The 15009-nt window shown below is 36.7% G+C and overlaps 1 long non-coding RNA gene across 1 annotated transcript in view; it reads left to right on the top strand.

The window, feature by feature from the left end:
• Positions 1-8471, top strand: part of LOC105738963 — a 79613-nt gene extending 71142 nt beyond the window's left edge. Inside the window, exons 2-3 of the long non-coding RNA XR_004026798.1 lie at positions 6908-6962; positions 7914-8471. This is a non-coding gene — a long non-coding RNA (uncharacterized LOC105738963). The remainder of the gene's footprint in view (positions 1-6907; positions 6963-7913) is intronic.
• Positions 8472-15009: the final 6538 nt, after the last annotated feature.

Here is a 15009-nt window from a genome sequence, read left to right as displayed (position 1 = left end):
CTTAAGTTGCAAAGTTAGGTTGTTTATTTGGGATCATTCTTGCTTTTTAATGTAAGCACTTATAGTTATAAATTTCTCCCATAGCACTGCCTTCCCTGTATCCCATATGTTTTGGAATGTTGTGTTTTGTTTTCATTTGTCTCTAAGTATTTTCTTTTTTTCTTGTGATTTCTTCTTTGATCCATTGGTTGTTTAATAGTGTATTAATTTTCACAAATTGGTGAATTTTCTGGTTTTCTTTCTCTAATTGATTTCTGTCTTCATCCTGTTTCGGTCATAAAAAATACTTCGTATGATATCATCTTTTAAACATCTGTTAATACTTAATTTGTGACCTAACTAACCTATGGTTTGTCCTGGAGAATGTCCCATGTGCACTTGAGAAGAATGTGTATTCTGTGATTATTGAGTAGAGTGTTCTGTATATGTCTGTCATAACATTTTGCTTTATTGTGTTGTTCAAATCCTCTATTTCTTTACTTTATCTTCTGTCTGATTCTATCCATTATTGACGATGCTAAAATCTCTTTATTGTGGAACTGAATTATTTCCTTGTGTCCACTTATTTGTCTTTCTTTTATTCTTTTTTCCCTTTTCAAAAAATGTGAAGTTTTAAAAATACCCACTAGAATATAAGCTCCATGTAGCTGAAGACTTTTGTCTATTGTTCAGTGCTCTATTTGTAGTTCAGTGCTCTATCTTTGGTGCTAGTAGTTTGGGATATACTAGATACTCATTTTGAATGAATGGACATGGGAAAGTACAAAATTAATACAGAAAACACATTGTACCCAATGCTTTATCAAAATTTGAGATATTACCATATTTGTCCCAGATTTGTCTTTTAAAAAATTAAATATTACAGATAAAGTTGAAGCCCCCTAGATACCCTTCCTGGATCTTATTCACCTCTCTCCATCCCCAGTGATAGTTGCTGTCAGTAATTTGGTGTTTATCTTTATCATGTAAATTTTTTTACTTTTCTACGTATTTAGAAATCTCCATAATAATGTATAGCATTGTTTTGAAGGATTACAAACTTTATATAAATAAATGACATATTTTACATATTGTGATTTTCTATATTATGTTTTATGAAATTTTTCCTTCTATGTTATATTTATGAAATTAATCCATGTTGATACATGTGGCTCCAGTTCATTCATTTAAATGGTATTTGTTTTTTGGAGTTTTTTACTTGCTTGTATCAAAATTTGTTTATCTATTCTCCTACTGATGGACATTTAAGTGGTTTCCTGATTTTTGCCATTTCTAGCACTGCTACAATGAACATTCGTATAAAAGTGTCCTTGCACAGCAATCTTCAAATGTTCCTCTGTGAAGGATCTTTGTTTAGGGCTGGAAAGCTGGTGCACAGGGTATGCAGAGTTTCATCTCTAGTAGATATTGTCAAATTATTCTCCAAATATTTTGTGCAAATTAACATTCCCAACAGAAATATTTGGGAGTTCACCTTGCTTCACATCCAAGGCACCATTTGGTATCATCAGGCTTTAAGTAATTTTTTTCATCTTATGATGTGAAGTGGTAACTTACTTTTATTTTGCATTTCTCTGTTTACTAGAAAAAGTTTAACAATGTTTTGTATGTTCATTGGTCATTAGGCAATCCTCTTCTATAGACTGCTATCTAATATAACTGTCTATTTTTTATTGAGTGATTTCTCTCTCTCTCTTTTTAATTTGCAGGCAATCATTATATACGCTGGCAACTAATCCTTTGTCAGCCATATGCATTGTAAATACCTCCTTTTGGTCTATGTTTTATCTTAACATTATTTATAGTATCTTTTTTATAAAGAAGTTTTATATTTTAATGGAGCTAAATTTATCAGTTTTTTTTCTTAATTGCTTAGTATATTGTTCAAGAACTCTCTCTCCACCCTCAGGTCTTAAAGATATTCTCGTATGCTATTATCTAAATTCTTAAAATGCTGCTCTACACATTTAGGTTTTAATTCGGTCTGGGGAATGAGGTAAGAATTAAATTTCATCTTTTTCCATATGGACAACTAATTGCTCCACCACCATTTTATTACCCCACTGATTTGTAATGTAGCTCTTGACATATTACATTTCTCTGTATGCATGGGACTGAGCTCTATATTCTATTCCACTTGTCATCTTGTCTGTCTCTGTGCCAAAATCACATTGTAGTAATCACTATAATTTTACAAAAGTTATTCATCTCTTTCTCACCTTGTTTGTCTTCAATTTTTTTTTTTTTTTTGGCTATTGTTGTCCTTTTCTCTACCATTTAAATATTAGGGACACTTGTCAAGTTAAATATAAAACTCTGATGGAATTGCATTGGATTTATAAATAAATTTGGAGAGAACTGCCATCTTTATTATAGTGCATCTTCCCATCCAAAAACATGGTTTTTACTCGGGACTTCTCCATTTATTTAGGACTTCCTTTACTTCAATAATGCTATATATTTTTTCATTATCTTATACATCTTTATTAGATTTCTTCTTAGGTAAATTATAGTCTTTGTTGTGATTGTGAAAAGTATGTTTTTTGTATTGCTTTTCTGGCTACTAGAGTGTCATTGATTATGCTACGCTTTGTATCCAAAAATCTAGATCAACTCTCTACTTTTAGAATCGTATATTGGTTAATCATTAGAAATAATACCTCTTAGATTTTATGTGTATGTAAATATGCTTCATATTTCTTTCCAATTCTATACCCTTATGTTTTTATTTGTCTTACTGGATCGACTATAACCTTTAGTACATTACTGAATAGAAGTGGTGACATAAAATATCTTTATCTTGTCTCTGACTTTAATGGTAATGCTTCTAAATTCTCATCAATAGGCAGGATTACATAGATTTTGAATATTAGGTAAATAAAATTCACTTCTATTCCTAGTTTAATTTTTTTAAATTATGATGAATATTAATTTTTCATCAAATGCTTTTTCTGGAGTTACTGAGATAATCATAAGGCTTTTCTTAACGTCTAAATATGGTATACCATATCAAAAGATTTTGGAATCTCTTCTTGAAACCACCCTTCCATTCCTGATATGAACCCAACTGGAACATAAACACTGCTGATTTTGGTTTGCTACCATTTGAATTAGAATGTTTTATCTCTCTGCTGATAAATGAAATGAATCTATAGTTTTCTTCTCTTATATTTTTTTCTGATCTCAAGATTACACTAGGTTTGAAAATTAGCTCTGTGGCTTTTCCTCTTTTCCAGCTCCCTGAAATAATGTACATAAGTTAGAGACTATCCATACTTTGAAGATATAACACCCAGCTGTAAAATCATCAGTACCCGGTGGCTTTTTAGTGGGGAAGAGTTTTGGTTACTGACTTCACTTCTTTAACAGCGATTAGACTATTCATATTGTCAAATTTTTCATTCGATTAATTTTTGTAATTTATTTTTAAAGAAATTATTTCATCTAAAATTTTAAATTTGTTACTAGTAGTATTTTGTGGTTTAAAAAAAATCTCTATCTGGAAAAATAGTGGTTCCCATGGTGGGGTGGGGAGAGGAAGTGAGGAGATGTAGGTCAAAGGATATAAAATAGCAAATATGTAGGACGGACAAGTCTAGAGATTTAATGTGCAATATGAGCACTACAGTTAATAAAATTGTATTAGGATTTTTGTTAAGTAGATTTTAGTAGCTATGTGAGATGACAAGTATGTTAATCTGCTTCACTATAGTAACCACTTGACTATATGTATCCTACAATATCCTGTCACAAATCTCAAATATACACAATAAAATGTATTTTTAAAAAACACATAGATCTATAGGAAAGTCCCCTATTTAGATGCTAATATTATACATTTGTGCCTTTTGTATTTTTTCTTGATTGTTCTCTTGTTGTTTTTTTCACATAAAAAGCTTTTGGTTTTATTTATCCTCTCTATTGCTCCTTTGTTTAATTAATTTCTATTCTTTATTATTTCTTTTCTTCTACATTTCTTGTGTTTATTTTGCTTTTCTTTTTCTAACTTTTTAATCCAATTGCTAATTTATTTTAACATATCTTCTTTTCTTCCCTCCCACCAAGACGGAGTCTTGCTCTGTCACCCAGGCTGGAATGCAGTGGTGCGATCTGGGCTCACTGCAACCTCTGCACTCCCAGGTTCAGGCGAGTCTCCTGCCTCAGCCTCCAGAGTAGCTGGGATTACAAGTGCATGCCACCGTGCCTGGCTAATTGTATTTTTAGTAGAGATGGGGTTTCACCATGTTGGCCAGGATGGTCTCGAACTCCTTGACCTCGTGATCTGCCCACCTTGGCCTCCCAAAGTGCTGAGACTACAGGCGTGATCTACTGTGCCGGGCCAATATATCTTATTTCCTAAAGATGTCATTTTGTGTTATAAATTCACCTCTGACTACTATAACTTTAGCCATTTGCTATGTAGTACATTCATTACTGTTTAATGCTACATGTAATTTCTATTGTGATTTCCCTCTTTAACCTGTGTTATTTAAGTTTCCAGGCATATTTTTTCCTGCTGCATCAAATGGCGGTTCTACTTTTAGTTCTTAGGGAATCTCCACACTGTTTTCCATAATGTTTGTACTAGTTACATTCCCATCAGCAGTGCAGAAGTGTTTCCTTTTCACCGCATCCTCGCCAACATCTATTTTTTTATTATTATTATAGCATTCTTGCTGGAGTAAGGTGTTATTGCATTGTGGTTGTGATTTGCATTTCCCTGATCATCAGTGATGTTGAACATTTCTTCGTATGTTTGTTGGCCATTTGTACATCTTCTTTTGAGAATTGTCTATTAATGTCCTTAGCCCACTTTTTGATGGGATTGTTTGTTATTTTCTTGCTAATTTGTTTGAGTTCCTTATAGATTCTGGGCGTTAGTCCTTTGTTGGATGTATAGATTGTGAAGATTTTCTCCCACTCTGTGGGTTGTATGTTTACGCTGCTGACTGTTCCTTTTGCCATGCAGAAGCTCTTTACATTCATTTTTAAAAGAATATCCTGTAATGACAGTTTATGATTGGTTACTTCTCTAAGTCTTTGTGATTATAAAAATGTCCTAATTTTATGCATTTTAATAGTTTTGCTTGGTATAAAATCCTCGATTGAAAGTTAATTTCTCTCAGCCCAGGAAGATAATCACTGTCTTCTTACATCTTAAGTCCACTGTCCATCTATTGAGTGTTCCTTTGCATGGAATCTGTTCTTTATTTCTGATAGCTTTTAATATTTGCCTCTTTTTTGTTGTTGTTCTTCAATTTTACGATGTTGTACATTTATTTTTATTTATCCTGCTTGCTACTAGTGGGCTTTTAATCAGAGTACTCCTGCCATCTTACAATTCTGGAAATTCTCTGCTTTTATTTTATCATATATTGCTCCTCCATCCCCCTTTGCTGTCACTCCTATTAGGCACATATTATAGAACTTACATCACTCTATCAAAATCCCTACTCTTGCCCACAAGGTTGTACCAATAATGTTTTGCCATCATTCTAAATGGAAAATTAAAATAAAATGTAATGAAATGTTTATATTTTCTTAACGAAAAATGCTAATTCACAAATACAATGTGTCACATTTGTATTTCAAACCAAGGAAACACTATAAGATTACTGCAAAATCCTGTGTACTATATTACACTACAAGGCTAAAAATATAATTACACATTGAATTTGATAAACAAAAAATCAGAAAGATTCTTGAGACCTGAAATTTATAAGTGACAATAACATCACTTATCTCTAACTTCAAACTAGTTATATGACATTTTTAATTGTTGAAACCTGAAGTCACTAAAAATTTGTTGGTACATATTTATAGAAGCATGTATTAATTCTATTTGTGTTTGTCTATGGGTATATGTATATATATTTGTGTGTACATATATATATATAAATCTTATATAAAATAACACACTCCAGTTAGGACACTCCAGCAGTCTTAAGTTTTCTTTATAACCATCATTATTTCATACCAATTTTTAAATAACAATGTTAAAAAACAATATATTGCCATCTGATATATTGTTTGTCTATTTTCTTCCTCTAAAATGTCAACTCCATGAGGGTAGGAACTTAATCTTTTTTGGTCATTACTGTATTGCCTGGAACACTTCCTAACATGTAGTACTAATTCCTTAAATATTTATTGAGTGAATGGTAACATTTTTATATGTTCCAGACCTGAATTTGAGTTAAAATTGAGCAAGAGAGAGACTTCCATGAAATATGTTAACTAGAAGGGTTACAGGTAAACTGTGGGTCCAGATGGATCGTAAAGCTGAGGAGTGTGGAGTGTGTGGCTGAGAGAGGTGGAACAAATTAGGCAATGCCACAAGTCAGAGGACTCAAAGAGTGTGTAGTTCTGGCCACGACCGAGGTCAATTGAGGAAAGCTAGGAGAGGAAAGCCGGCCAAATGTTTGGGGGTGTACAAACTTGTTCAAGATTAAGCCTGCAAGCTTAGATGCAAGTATATAAAGAATCTGATGGATGGCTGCTCCAATAGAAACACCCTACATGGGGTCTGCAGCCATACCACCCTGAACGCAGCAAGTCTCATCTGACCTGGGAGGCTTAGCAGGGTCAGGCCTCAGTAGTACCTGGAAGGAAAATGAAGCACACAGGATGTGTCCTTCAATAGGTCCCATTGACATTCAAACTCCTTAGTGTGGCACACAAGGCCCTTCACATTCTGGTCTCCCTGTCCAGCCTCCTCTATCATCACTCTATTATTGATCTAAAGTCGGCTCCATCCAATTTGGACTAATCACACGTCCCTGAACTGCACATTCACGTTTTTCACAGGCTTTGGCCTCTTCCTTTCCTCCTGCACAGAATATTACACCTGGTCTCTTTACCTTTGTTTTCCCCTTAAGTCCCCTGCCTATCCTCTCTTTTCTTTCAGGTCTTCACTGAAACATGGGCACTCATGGGAAGTGCTTTCTGCTCCCCAGGCTCAGGTATGGTGCCTTTCTGATGTGTCTCCATAACACCACTCACTCTTATGTAACAATCGTCATGCAGTTCGGAAATTGCCACTCTTGAGGTCTGTCTTTCCAACCAGTCAATATGCTCCTCAAAGACAGGGATTGGGTTATGTTCCGGCACCTGACACAACAATTTTTTTTTTTTTTTTTTTGAGACAGAGTTTAACTCTTGTTGCCTAGGCTGGAGTGCAATGGTGTGATCTCAGCTCACTGCAACCTCCACCTCCCAGGTTCAAGCTATTCTCCTGCCTCAGCCTCCCAAGTAGCTGGGATTAAAGGAACCCGCCACCATACCCAGCTAATTTTTTTTTTTTTGTATTTTTAGTAGAAATGGGGTTTTGCCATGTTGGCCAAGCTAGTCTTGAACTCTTGGCCTCAGGTGATCCGCCTTGGCCTCCCAAAGTGCTGGGATTACAGGCGTGAACCACCATGCCTGGCCTGGCACAACAATTGACACATAGAGGGCACTTGGTCAATAGTATTGAATACATGACGAGTGAAACAGTATGAATGAATGAACGTGGACAGTCCAATAAGGCTGTTGGATCATAGGCAGTGTAAAGAGGCATGGTTATTTAGTTGGTTAAGTCTCAAGCCCACCAAAGAAGAGTATGTGTTTGTTGCAGGAGTCAAGGGAGCTTTAGGGAAGACTGGGTGGCCTTGGTATCCCAGCGGAGTTGCTTTGAGCAAGGTTAAGTCAAATGTAGGTTAAGGATAAGGCAGGGCAAAAACATCAGGTAGCCAGAGTTTGTCTTTGGAAATTCCAGCCTTTCTTTTCTGGTGATTTCCCCAACCCCTGCTGCAGCAGTCTCTTATTTACTTTTGACTCAAACACCAAATTCCCTCCTACTACTCTTTCTCCTTTCTACAACACCAGCTCTCTAGATATCTTTGTTCCTAATTTAATTTTTTTTTTTTTTGTAGAGACTGAGGTCTCCCTATGGTGTTGCCCAGGCTGGTCTTGAACTCCTAGCCTCAAGTGATCCTCCTGCTTCAGCCTGCCAAAGTGCTGGATTACAGGTGTAAGCCACCTCCGGACATATCTGTGAAATTTTAGGCACTGATCAGTGCAGAAAGAGCCATGAGCTGCAGGATGTTCTCAGAGACTCTGACATTATGGCCCACAAGAAGCTGCCCACTCAGCTTCTAGTCAGTTAGGCGTGGACTTCGTCAATCACAAAATGAAGACTCAGAGAGCCTCCCAGGAGGACACAAAGTCAGCCTCAGAGAGGCATGGAGGTGTTAAAGAGGGAAGTGCCTGCTAGAATTTCAGTGGGTTAGGTATGCTCTTTAACGATGCACAAATTCATAGGTATACATTTTCTGACAATTGGACTCTATTATTACTCTCGAACCAGCTGTTCTCCAGGCTGTTTCCTATAATGGAAGGGATACTTTGAGTTTATATCCTTTCAGTCCTACATCCTCAGAAATCTACACTGATACTAATAAAGGGACTCATTTCTCCTACAAGAACCCCTATGCGAGAAAAGTATGTTTGGCTATTGCCTAATGCACTCATAATAAATATACACAGCCATTAAACAGAGCAAAAGTCCTGGTAAGCCTGCTATTTGGAGTAATTGTAGATTGTGAGTGGACATTTTAAAGAGAAGCTTACAAGTTAGTTGTACTTTCTGGTAGTAATTACCTCCCACAAACATGACTCACTTCGGCAGTTTAAATGCAAGAGTTGGGTGTCCCAAAATCAACAGTTTTATAAATAAATCTCTGAATCATGAACTGAATGCATAAATGTTTAAATATTTCTCCTCCTTAATTTCAAAGATAGCTTTAGATTTAAGATATTGCGCATATTTTAAATACCTTAGGGAAAAAATAAAAACAAAAAAAGCAAAAAAGGTGATGGATGTCTCTCTACACTGTAGAAAGGCTTTAACTTGGAAGTTGATATCCTCTTTGCAGGAATGAACCTCCAGCAACCAGAGTGTTAAGTGGATGTTTTCTTCAATCCAAGAGGGGAGGCTGCTATCAATCTGTTCTAATGTGGCCCATTTGTTTGTTTTTTAAGTAATACTCGCAGGGCAGACTTTTATGGTAATGTAGCAACATTAATGCTTTTAGGTGGGACTCTCCTGCAGTCTCATGGGTAATAGAACATATAACGGAAGAAATGTGGCTGTGTCAGCTTGGAATGCTGCAGAAAGAACAATTCATGCCAGAAGGAGACATTCGGTTTTTTGGAATGCTCACTCAAAGACATTGTGTATCTCAATGAACTTGAGCCTTCCAATCAGTGAAAGTTTTTTTTTTTAAACCTGAAAAAAAGCACACTCCAAAATTATTAACAGAAACATCATCCACCCCACTAGACTCATTTTTTTGTGAAGTTCTAAAGTTTTATTTATGTCTGGTTAAAAAGGGAACTGTATTAGAAGTCTGTTCTATTCTTGTATCCATGTTTTTCAGAATTTACGATTAATCACCCACATGGATCTAAGAGTAAAATCTGGAGTCAGAATTCTATATCTGTGTTTAAAATATAAAATCACATGTCGATCTACCTATGTCTAAAATAGCAATGTGACAGCCAACTTAGCACTGAATCCTATAGAATGTTCAGTGTCGAAAAAGAACTGCTTCTGCTGGTTTTTTTTTTTTTCAGTCCTGTTTTGAATTTGATGGCTATTTTGTTCCCAGTTATTTTCATATGCTCAGCTGCTGCTATTACATTCCCATCTCTTGGAAGGAGCCAGAGCCAGAGAAATACAGGGTTCCTCTGTGGCCAAGGGAAAAATGCTTGCCAAGAATGCTGAACTTCTGGTGAAGGTCACTAAATACTACAAAACGGACTAAGTACAGTAAATAATAATGTTGGTGCACACAAATGAATAGCCAATTGCATTGGCATTTTGTGGGGAAATCTGATATTGTATAATAACACTAGTACATCTAGACATGGAGAAGCTAGTAAAATACCTCCGAAGGGCATGCAGCAATTCTGTGGTTAGACAAGGACCAACCCAAAGCTCAGCGTGTCCCAGAATAATCATCCTGACAAATAACTGGTATCTTTGGTTGCACATATTAGACCCCTCATTATCATAGGCCAGAAACTTTTCACCTGGATCTCATTAAAAGTTTTTTGTACAGGACGGAAAAACCAGGCTCATGGAGACCATTCTCTTGAGTGCAAAACGATCACCTGTAACTGACTTTCAGACTCCTAGCATGTCAAAAGATGGGGCAAGTTCCTTCCATATAGCTCACTGGAGGTACTTACAGTGCCCAGGATCTTATATATGGTCTAGGAAGAGTTTGAGTTTTTGGTGGCAGGCAGGGGAGTATAGTTTGAGGGAGATGCATCACATGTCTTTTTCGACACTGAACATTCTATAGGATTCAGTGCTAAGTTGGCTATCACGTGGTTCTCAAGCCACGTTTTGAACAAGAGTAATTTACTGCTAAGTACAAAACTGTAGGGTACCTTAATAAGCATCTGGGGAGGATATAAGTTGCCTTGATGATGATCAGAAGTGGCTTGGGAGAGGCAGGAGAATGCTAACTGATCCTCTAATCCCCAGGCTCCTATGCCAAGGAATGAGTGAAGTCTTTCCCCCAAAGGCAATAGCAAATCCCTTTGACTTTCAAAACATATCATACTGTCTGCATTTTCTCATTAAGTAAGTTAGGTTACCTCACAGGACTGGTGGTTACATCAGGAGATGGCATTTCTTCATTAAGTTAAGGGGTCCCACCCTCTCCCTTTTATAACAAAGCTTTTTGTTAATCTGATCCTAATGGAAGCAAATCCAAGAGAACATAAGGAACATACCTTTAGGAGTAAATGGGAGAACTTCCTTTTCAAATATTATTGCTATGTTCTAGAATGGGAAAACTGGATAACAGAAAGAAGGGAACTTATTCCATATTTACGTTCCCTCGGCATCCCTTACATTGCTCTGCCAACTGTCCTGTGCTGGCTCTGCCTGGGATCTGACCAGGACCCCGTTTGACACCTGGGCATTACACACCATGGAACACTAGGCTCTGAGTCATGTTCAACCCTGAGGTGTGTGGAGTGAACTCCCTATGGGGTGAAACTTAAATATAATGAGATATAAGAGCCAGTGAGTGAAACTTAAACCAATGAGTTATGAGGGCCCCCTCTTCCTTGTGGATTGACTGGCTTGAGACGCTGTTCAAATTCTCAGAGGACAGCCCTGTAGAAAGAAACAATTAGGTGCACAGAGAAGCAGCCAGTGAGCTAGCACCTTCTTGTATAGGCTCTTCTTTCCCTGCTTCATTCTCTGGGACCCTCCTGGGTGTCTCCTGGGGTTGCACTTCCTAATAACATTAAGCCTTTTGTCTTGGCCTCTACCTTCTGGAGAAGCCAGGCTGAGACACAGTTTCAGAAGGGGAAAAAAATTGCATAGTAGTTCACCTGGAAGAAAAAGCCACCTCAAAATGTGCTTATTTTATTAAAAGAAGACTGGATAATGTTGTGTCAATGTAGGCTCACAGAGGTAACAGATGCATCATTCTGGTGGGAGATGTTGTGGGAGATGTTGGCAGTAGGGGACGCTGGGTATATATGGGGACAGGGGATATGGGAAATCTCTGTGCCTACCACTCAAATTTTCTTTCAACCTAAAACTGCTCTGAAAAAATAAGGTACATTAAAACAAACAAATGAACAAACAAAAAAGAAAATTGGTAAAAGACTAGCCCAATCAAATATTAAAGTATATTATAAAACCACAGTGATTAAATCAGTCTGCTCCTCATGCAAGGAGAATCAGGCAGGAAATTCGATGTGCCTGCTGTGTGTTAGGCCCTCTATTATGCACTCTACATGAATAATCTCATTTCGTTCGCATAACAGCCCTGCTTGGTAAGTATCATTTATGCCATTATTTTATAAATAAAAACAAACCAAACAACCTGAGGCCTAGACACTTTCCCAAATTCAATCAACTATTATGTTGCAAAGACAGGATTTGAACTTTTTAATGAGAGACGTAGCCACAAGGCAATATATTCACCAACCATTTCCCTCTCACCCTGGGCACATAAGAAGACTATATTTCCAGGTGCACCTCTAGGTGTGGTCATGCGACTCACTCAGGCCATTCAAATATGGTAGAGGTGTGTGTGCTGCTTCTAGACCTGACCCCTAAATCTCATGAGACCCTCTGTTCCCCCACCCTCCTCACTGGCTGCAGAAGATCTAGCAGATGATTCCAAGATCCCAGACAACTCTAAGGTCCCAGAAGGCAGTGGATCTGCTAGATGGAAGAAGCTAGAACCCTAATTGCTGTGCAAGGACAGCAACCCAACCTACCACCCAGAGAGGCTGTCACAGATGTGAGAAATACATCTTTTATTCTGTTTATTTCTCAGTTAATCTACTGAGCTTTGGAGTTGTTTGTATAACAGTCATTGTAAATTATCTTAATTGAAACATATACTTGCCAAGTTTTAAAAAAAATAAAAAGGACTCTAAATAAAATAAAGCTATGTTAGACTTTTTTGGGGGGCTCAAGAATTCCAAATTTAATCAGTGATTTTTTAACCCCCTTGAAATTCTGTGAACCCCACTCAAGACAATAATAACAACAGCAGCCACAATGATAATAACTAACTCACTGTAAGTGTTTTCAATGAGTTTTGATAATTGTATAGTCACGTAACCACAATCAAGATGTCGAACATTTCCATCACCCCAAAAAGAGTTTCCTTGTGCTCCTCAAGACCTAGGTCTCAGGCAATCATGTTCCTGCTATGCTGGAGTTTTGCCTTGCCTTGAGTTTCATACATATGGAATCCCACAGGATTAGGGTTTTTTAAGTTTTTTAAAAACTTTAAAAAGCAATTCTTATTATATAGGTACCATTTTTACAAATTATTCCATTTTCTGTACTTTTTACATTACCAAGGGCTTTAATTTTAGGCATATTATGGTATGCCAACACCAAACCAAGTAGGGCCTCTTTTGTTCGATGCTATTTAAAAAATAAAAGTTCTATGGGATTCTAAGTTTTAAAATATTTCTCTCAGGGCTAACATTACACATATATGAATTTGTTCATTCATTTATTTGATATTCATCCCAATAAACAGCCACTGAAAGTGGCTGACTTTCAACTTCTTGTGACTGACTTCTGCTTAGCATAATGTTTTTGAGATTCTTCCATGTTGCTACATCTGTTAATAATTCAATCTCTTTAATTGCTGTGTTCTTCTTCTTTTCGGTAATGAAATCCCTAAATTCTAGCTGGGTACCTGGCTACCCAGTTAGAGATTACATTCCCAGGATAGCTGTGGTACAAAATTCATTCCAATGAGATGTGGGCAGAAATGATATACCCAATTTCCAGGTCACTTTGTTATTGGCAAGTTGCTGGCCCTAGGGATTGCTATAATGAGAAGAGACATGTATCTGTTAGGTTGGTGCAAAAGTAATTGCCATTTAAAAGTAAGGGCAAAAACCGCAATTACTTTTGCACCAAGCTATTATCTTATTTAAGCCATTGTATTTTGAATCTCTACAAAGTAGTTAGCTCAATGAGTGCACTCCCCATGGAGCAGGGCTATATTTTATTCATCTTTGTAAACTCATCACGACTTAGCTCAGTGGTTTATAGTGAATAAGCTTTCAGTGGCTGTTTATTGGGATGAATACCAAATAAATTAATGAACAAATCCTATATATGTGCAATGTTAGCCCTGAGAGGAATATTTTAAAATTTAGAATACCATAGAACTTTTATTTTTTAAATAGCATTGAACAAAAGAGGTCCTACTTGGTTTGGTGTTGACATATCATAATATGCCTAAAATTAAAGTTGGTAATGTAAAAAGTGCAGAAAATGGAATGATTTGTAAAAATTGTACCTACATAATAAGTAATGCTTTTTTAAGTTTTTAAGCAGTATAGAATAATAAAATAATCAAGGATGAATTATAGATTAACTATTTAAACTAATTTGACATTCAAATTTATACTTTTATACTTTCAAAAAGAAAACTTATCAACTTCCAAATTAGCTAAAACATACCTATAACAATTAACTGGAAATATGTGTTTCATAAAAAGTAAGCAATATGAAACAAAGAGTACAGCTTGATCCTCCATTGAAAGAAGCCCAATTTATCGCTGACAAACCTGGTCAAAACAATTTGTAAATCTATCCTGCATCCCTTGGAAAAATTAGCTGTGTGAAAAAATATAATTACTTTAAAAATGTTATTTAACTCATCATCTGGTTGCTGCAATTAACTTAAAGACCTAGGTCAATCTTTTTACAGCAGAAAAATCAACAGAATTTCATGCCACCTCACAAATATGATTTCTAACAAGTTGTGTGGCTGCTCATGGCTAGCCGACTTCTACTTTGATGTCATTCTTTCTGCTGTCAAAGCTTCAGTGAAAAGTCTTCTGTTTTGCAAGTCCAAAGAAATATAGAGTCTAGATGTCAGTAGATAAACTTTGCGTTTCAGGGCTTTCACTGTGATACGGCATCATTGTCTTTGCTTGTTTGTTTGTTTAACAGAGGCAGGGACTTGCTTTGTCACACAGGCTAGAGTGCAGTGGTGCATTCACAGGTTACTGCAGCTTCAATCTCCTGGGCTCAAGCAATCCTCCTGCCTCAGCCTCCCAAGTAGCTGGGACTGCAGGCCCATGCAACTACACTGGAATAATTTTTTAAAATTTATTTTGTAGAGACAGGGGTCTCGTTAGCTTGTCCAGCCTGGTTTTGAACTCCTGGCCTCAAGTGATCCTCCTTCCTTGGCCTCCCAAAGTGCTGAAACTACAGGTGCGAGCCACCATGCCTGCCTGGCCCATTGTCTTGTGTATACCAATGGAGTTAAACAATTGCCAGCCCATCTATAGGGAACTTCTACAAAGAGTTCTCAGCAGGTCCCACTCCACTCAGCAATAAGGGTACAGTTATTTCCTGAAGTCAAATTCGATCAACTATAATTGTGTATTCTTACCACTAATTTACTTACATTCTAACTCTAAAAAATAATTTTTTATCTCAGCAAATCAGTT

This window comes from Nomascus leucogenys, chromosome 18, assembly GCF_006542625.1.
Source record: "Nomascus leucogenys isolate Asia chromosome 18, Asia_NLE_v1, whole genome shotgun sequence".
NCBI classification, from domain to species: Eukaryota; Metazoa; Chordata; class Mammalia; order Primates; family Hylobatidae; genus Nomascus; species Nomascus leucogenys.
The sequence above is the reverse complement of the archived record's forward strand: the minus strand, read 5'-3'. Positions and strand labels throughout refer to the sequence as shown.